The sequence below is a fragment of the Cydia amplana genome, chromosome 24, assembly GCF_948474715.1.
Source record: "Cydia amplana chromosome 24, ilCydAmpl1.1, whole genome shotgun sequence".
NCBI classification, from domain to species: domain Eukaryota; kingdom Metazoa; phylum Arthropoda; class Insecta; order Lepidoptera; family Tortricidae; genus Cydia; species Cydia amplana.
In genome coordinates, this window is record NC_086092.1 from 2898734 (window position 1) to 2906564 (window position 7831).

Below are 7831 nucleotides of genomic sequence, written 5' to 3' on the forward strand. Positions count from 1 at the left end.
CGTTAAAAATCGTCAAGTTACAAGAACCAATCACGGCGCGTAATTTCGACCAATAGCGAGCGAGGGCGCTCGCGATTGGCCAAATGCCGTCCAATACTTTGCGTTCCAAAATCAAACCGCGCACAACTCGAGCCAAAACCGTCTTTCAAATTCAAAATAGTGAAGCATCAAGTCACGCCTGCGTATTGCGCTCTAATAATGAACTAACATCTTTCACATAAGTACAATGAGTAATTACTAGATATAAATAGATTGCTTGCACTTTTGAATGCATACTATGTATTTAGTTATATATAAAAGATTTATTTTGCATACCGTTAGCACGAAATTGGATTTACCTATTAATTTGATCACCTAGTATAAAAAAGCGTTATGAATAAATGTTAGTGTCCCAACGTAAATCCCGATGTTAACGCTGGCAACCCAAAAAGCACAAAAGCAGACGTAACCGAGCTCAACTTATAGGCTTATGAACCTATAAGGCTCCAACATTTGTAACCCGTGGAGCGTCTGCGTTTTTTGAGGTTATGTTCCCGCGCCGACGCCCGACAGGTGAAAACAAAATGGCGGCGTGGCCGCTACTATTATACGCTAGTGAGGTCCGTAAGAGGTCGAAACGTCGACACACGCTGCAGCCATCACTTGTGCCCGTTGCCTTGCGACTCCACCTGAAAACGAGCGTGCGGTGAGCGCCGTGTGTCGTCGTTCCGGGGCTGCGGCGGTGGGCTTGGGTCGCAAGTCGAGAAACGTGCCGGCAAACATATTAAGGGCTCATTTAGACGGTGCGATAACTCGCATGCGAGTTTCATTACATTGCGTCGTTTGATCGGTCGGCTGAATTGATGTTACCTCAATGGTCCGCAATGTATAGTTTGTAGCTTTCTAACAGACCCCGAAGGCTAATCCTATTGTCTATTGTTCAGTAAAACCGCACGTGCTACTTACCTGCAAAAAAGGGTCCTAATTATTCTATTTGGCACCTGAGCGCGGGCTAGTCCAACGCTCAAAAAACCAGTGTAGGTGCGCTCTCCGATAACGCGCCTTTGTTACGCATCTCGATGACACATTTTAGACTGGTTCTGTAGCGTTCGACTCGCCGGCACTCAGTAACCGAAGTACCGATTTTTTATGCAGGTGGTTGTGGCACGTGGCACGAGCGGTTTTTCTTAACAATAGACAATAGGATTAGCCTTCGGGGTCTATTAGAAAGCTACAAACTATAACTAAACTCGTATACGAGTTCGCGCGCCGTCTAAATGAGCTCTAAAGCGTGTCAGGTAAATTAGAGAGTTTATTCAAGTTTGTATTTGTGCTGTTCGACGGAAATTTACATGGTAGTCTGACCAAGTTAACTCTGCACTTTGCAGTAAGTGTAAAAGGCCTTCAAACGTCAAACTCATATGAAAATATGAAGTTCATAATGGCACATCACACTTTGTCACCGCAAAGTCTGTGCGAAGTTAGCTTAGACTGGTTCTATTTCCGATATGTCCTGTATTATGACTTCTAACAAATTCTTGGTTCATACTTCGTATTAACTGCTCTCAAATGTTATATGAATGAATTTGGGTTGAGAGTGTTATCTGGCTTGAGTTATTACAAGAGTTTATCGTGAAATTTTCTGTGGTCGATTTTTTAAACCAGTTACCGCTTTAATTATTTTGCCAGTTGAACGTATTGAAGTTCTTTCAGAGACTCAATCAGCCATGTTTGAAAAGATCGATTGGCGTAGCGACCGAAGTTAATTTTGTCTTGGTCTCTAGAAATGAATTTCTATAAAACGTCATATTTCGTCCTAAAATCACTAATACTTTAACTTTTCCATAACTTTTTTTTGGCGTGCAAGAATCTTTTATAGGCAATTATTATATAGAAATTTTAACTGTTTTCGTAGTATTTAACTGATAAATTATGAATAAATTAAACGTTGAAAAAGAGCGCAATAGATTGGGGAAATAAAGTACTTAAATCATTTTCGCAATTATGTAATGATTCATAAAGGATACTGCCAGAAGTTTGCCAGAAGGTGCTATTTTTGTAATGCAATTTCGCTCCAATGCAAATAACTTTAAACAATGACAGCTCATCAGGGTTCATAGACTAGGAATCCTCTAGACGGAGTTTAGAGCAATTCTTTCATGAAACCGATGCTGCCAAAAATACGGGGGTGCGGGGGGACGAGGTGAGCGAATCCCGCGCCGTGATTGGTCCGTTCAAAGACACGGACCAATCACGGCACGGGATTCTGACACTTTGACTCGAAGATGGAGTAAAACTACCGTATATAGTGGCAGACGGGGTAGCGTTACTATGCTCAGTCTAGAGGATGTCTTGTCTGTGTTAGGGTTCATAAAAACAAAATAGGTGATGTTATTCATACGTCCAATTTTAGTTCAAGTAAACTATGAAATAATTATCTATTTAGGCAGTATGAATTAGAGTTGTAGCCCGGACGAAAAAAAAAACAAGTAAACGAATGAATTAGCCCGTCAAGGGCCCCTGTAGTAAACCGACTAGGGTTACCTTAAAATAAGGAAGAAACGGAACATTGAAAGGAAAACAGTATAATTTACCTTACTTATCAGTTCTAAAAGATTCTTGCAAGCGTTCCATTAGTTTCAATTATACGCCGTGTGGGGCAATGCTATTATATACCTCCGTCCGACGCAATCCCACCGCCAGTTTGTACATATTTACAGTTTGGACGATATAATGTATATCCAAAGTGCAAATCTCACCCGCCACCAGGGTTCTTAAGCGGAGGACCCAGCGATTAAGTGTAGACACATTTACAAATTTATAAATAGAACGTTAATTTTTAAATATAATTTAAAAATGAAACGTGAATTTGAAAATTTGCAACGGTTTTCAGCCCCGCAAGGTACGATATACACAGGCCGCACAAGCTTTTTAGCTGTTACATTTAATACAATATGATCTTGCCGGCTTATAATCGAGCTTTAAGCTTTAAATTATAAGCCAACGTAAAAAAACACAAGAAAAACATAAATATAACAGCCAATAACATTTATTTCACCGGCGTCGAGATCAAATAACACAAAAAGTCTGGGCTTTAGCCATAAAAGTCATCAAAAATTATTGAGCAATTTAGATTATCTGACGCCGGTAAAATAATAGTCAAAATAGTGATAAAACGACGAATAAACACAGTGCCTTAACTTATATAACAGTGAATATGTTAGCAACACATCATGCATAAACAGTGTACTTAAAACTACATGTAAATACACATATAATAATAAGACAGAACATTCGCTTAATGCAATACATTTTAACTCCTGACCAAAAAATGTAGAGTATACCTACAGTTAAACATAATTTTATAAACGACTTTTAAAATGGATGTCAAGTAATTAATTGTATGTTGCTTTTCAATATTTACCCTAATCAAAATTAATGATGTTTTTTTTATTATAATTTGTAATACATTTCTTCAGCATTGCATTGTAATATGTTTCTAGGGATGTGTGTATATGTATAGTTGTATACACACACCTTTTACTGACTCTTGGATATGTCTGGATGGAGATATAATTCAAAAGATAGTATATCAAAATTACGAGTTTTAATAAAACTTTTTAACAAAAATCAAATTTCAATAAATCAACTACATAAAGTAACTAAACACAAATAAAAACTATGTAATACTAATGAAAAATTAAATAAACTAAATGAAATTCGTAATGATAATCTCAATCAAACATTAAAACTAATATTTACAGGCCACACTAAAACATCTATTATTTATTTTAACAAAACGAAACAAAATAGTTCTAAATTATCTAGACGTCTACTTAAGTACTTTTTAAAAATCGTCAAAAAATAACCATATTTTTAACATTTCTACAGTATAAAATGGTAACATGAATGGCACCAACTGTCAAGAATATATTTTAAAGTAATTATTGTGAACTGCTGAACTTGCAAGTCTCATGACATCTTTTTTCGAGTTTTACACGATTTTTATAGGATTTTCAAATTGATAAAATATGAGTTTGGGATGAGATAAGAGAAAAACATAAAAAATGTATTTAAATTACATGAATGAATGGAAAGAACAAGAATTTAAAGTTTTTAAGCTGTTTTTGGTTGTATAATTTGATATTTTTAGTTCGGCAATCCACATTAAATTACGTAACAAAAATAAAGATTTAATCCTTTAATGCTTTAGTATTAACAATGAGTGTGCACTGTGCAATTCAAAACTAAAAAAGTCACAATTAAAAAAAATGTGTACCAACTGGCAATTTAATAAACTATCAGAACCAAATGAGATTTGGAAAATTGTTCATCGAAACATTTTTTCTTTTAACAAGTGAATAATTTTAGAGGCATTTAGCATTTTTAACACTAGTAACATTTTGTATAACATTTTTTAGCACACGAAAGCGGTGATTATAAGGAACATTCATTTAGACCCTGTTTTTTTTTACATTTTTATGTTCTTGAGCAAGCATTAGTTTAACTTAGCTATGTAATATAGTTTATATTTGTATATAAAATAGACTACGCTTTTTACTTCAAATTAAAGCTGATATGGTAATGTTCAGGTCAAGACAAGCTATACACGTAGGCGAACTAGCATTGACTTTATATTTAAATATATTGTAACATATAATTATAATATGTACGTGATAAATATAAGATGATCTACACTCTACAGTATAAAATTGGAATAGAAAACCATCTCGAATAACAACGTTTGCGTTTTTAAACTCGCAGCATAATATAAGGGCGTTTTTTTTTGTCCCCTACACTTATTTTCAAATTTGGGATTTTTTATGTTATTTCTACTCAGAATCACGAGCTCTTTCTATCCGAATAGGAGAAAAAAGTGTCCTAAGGTTTTTATTTCCATTCCGTCACCATTTTTCATAGACTTTGTACGGCCGTCGCGAAATGGAAAGATATAAAAATTTATGGAAATTTTGGGACACTTTTTTTTTCCTATTAGGATAGAAAGAGCTCGTGATTCTGAGTAGAAATAACATAAAAAATCCCAAATTTGAAAAAAAAGTGTAGGGAACAACAAAAAAAAAACGCCCATAAACTTCAAGGAATGTTGAAAATTATTACCATATGCGTGTTTTATACTATCTTCTATACATTATATGCCTCAGTTGCTATAGTTTTATTTAATCTATTTAGAAATTGACATTTAATGTCCTAAGGCCAAGTGAGCGACTGGCTGAAATCACCAATATTATCTAAACAATATGTTGAGGAGATCTTCATTTCAAAGGGATTCACTAACTAGTTTTCAAAGTTTGTTCTTAGTAGTACATATGTTCAAATTAGACTGATTTGTACACAATAGGTATTATAAGATTAAATGCAGGGTAAATCATATTTTAAACTTTACAAGAAAGCTAAAATATCAAAACACTTATTATAAATGTGTAAATATAAATATTATGCGTATATAACTCTTGTATGTAACATGCAATAGACACATATAATATATGATGACGAACACCGATATTCTTACGACATACTAAAAGTTATTTTAAATATAAGAATATGCCGGTACCCTGCATAAGTATTAGATAAATAAGCAGACTGATTGACAGAAAATAGCAAGGAAGGTTTAAAATTTAATAGAAATTTATCATTGAATAAGCAAGGCACAAAATATTACTTGTTTACTTCGCATAAGTAATTTATTTCCACGGCAAGGGCCCGTTTTTAGGGTTCCGTACCCAAAGGGTAAAAACGGGACCCTATTACTAAGACTCCTCTGTCCGTCTGTCTGTCTGTCACCAGGCTGTATTTCATGAACCGTGATAGCTAGACAGTTGAAATTTTCACAGATGATGTATTTCTGTTGCCGCTATAACAACAAATGCTAAAAAGTACGGAACCCTCGGTAGGCGAGTCCGACTCGCACTTGTCCGGTTTATTAAATATATGGTTAACACGAAAATATTTCTGTATTTTCCTGGGAAATACTTAGCTTATGTTGCAATGGTGGTAATGATTTCAATGAAATAGCAATTAGCAAATAAAGCACTATGTAAAATGTTATGACGAGAACACATATTGATACGAGAATATTATTTTATGTAATAAAAAGTTAATTACTGTTTCAGCCAGTTCAATATAAGAGATCTTCTATTGTGACGTAATCGATTTTCACATTATATTTTATACCTACTTATATTGTTCTAATTTGTTTTTTTTTGTTGCAAAAAATGCATTTATAGTTCTGATTACAATTTAACAATACAGGGTGGCATTTGAGTGGTGATCAGTAATATGTTTTTCTAACTCCATAAACAACGAGCAATTTAATGCCCCTACTTTTACTAAAATCAGATAAGATTTTTTTAATTTTTTGTCATTTATTTTACTTTTATAAGTGGAGTTAGGATATTACAACGGCTTATTAAGATATTTAAATTAGTAAATTGAATCCCCTCTTTGAATCGGAACTGCCATTGACATCAATTTTGTCATTTGTCCCAGTTAGAAATAAAATTTACTTAAAATATCTTACAAAGCTGTTTAAATACCACATTGCCACTTGTAAAAGTAAAATAAATGACAAATAATAAACAAAAAAATAAAAAAAAATCTTGTCTGATTTTAGTAAGAGTAGGGGCATTAAATTGCTCGTTGTTTATGGAGTTAGAAAAATATATTACTGATCACGACTCGAATGGCACCCTGTATATACTAGTGCTAGTCACATTTTAAGATCACCTAAATTTAGCCACAACTTTTATTTTATTAGTAAATTCGATGTTATCCTATAAATTGTAAAGAAATAATAATAAATTATATTGTGATACGACTTATTTAGTAGCCGCTAGCCGCTACCTACCTGTGTTATAAAACTTATAAACATTGCACAGAGATCTCTGGTATACTTCAAATATTGAGTAACAATCCAAAAATAGAATATAAAATATGATAAATATAGTATACCTACTTGTAAAAGCTCTAGTCTAGAGAAATATACGTCAATTAATATGGACGTGAAATATATAGTATTAAGGTAGATATATACACATGAATGTATTAAATATAGAAAGCAGAATAGAGTATAATTATATATTCCAAATAAAAATATATTAAGTATACACACAGTACTGGCCAATAATATATAACCTCCATGTTTTTACGGTATAACTTTTTTATATATTTGTAAATGACTTCCACCTCACTGCTTTAACTAGTATTTTTGTACGAGCGATGGGAAAAAATGGTTTGGTAATGGTTTTTTTTAATGTATGGTCAACTTCATTTTTTAAATAGAGCTTTTTTAGTTACACGCTGAGTCTCCTATTTACAGTATTTCTTTGCAGTATTCATCATGTATTTGTATAAAATGACTAGTAAAATATGCAATCTACAAACTATACTTCGTTTTTTTTAGCATTAGAAATAAGGTAAACAATCTTATGTGTCTTTTAATTGAAAAACACATTTTAAAAATAAGTTACGGCAAATATGTAACAATTATGAATCTAATACGAACTTTTATAGTCTTCTGCTTTCATAAGTAATGGTTATTGATTTTTAAAAAGTGTTTTTCAATTAAAAGACATGTCAAAATCTCTTACCTTCTTTCAAGTTCTTTTTAATGCTAAAAAAACGAACTATAACCTATATTGTTTACTCTATACAAGTTCATAACACACCTTTGTGTGTAATATATACAGCGTGGAAAGATAAGTCGGGCCCTGGTGGGAAACTACCTTAAATCCTTAAGCTGGCTCATTTTACGTAAGTTTTGTTTCTTTTTAAAAATAAAGGAATGTCTCCATTAAATAAAATGAGCCAGCTTAAGGATTTAAGTTAGTTTCCC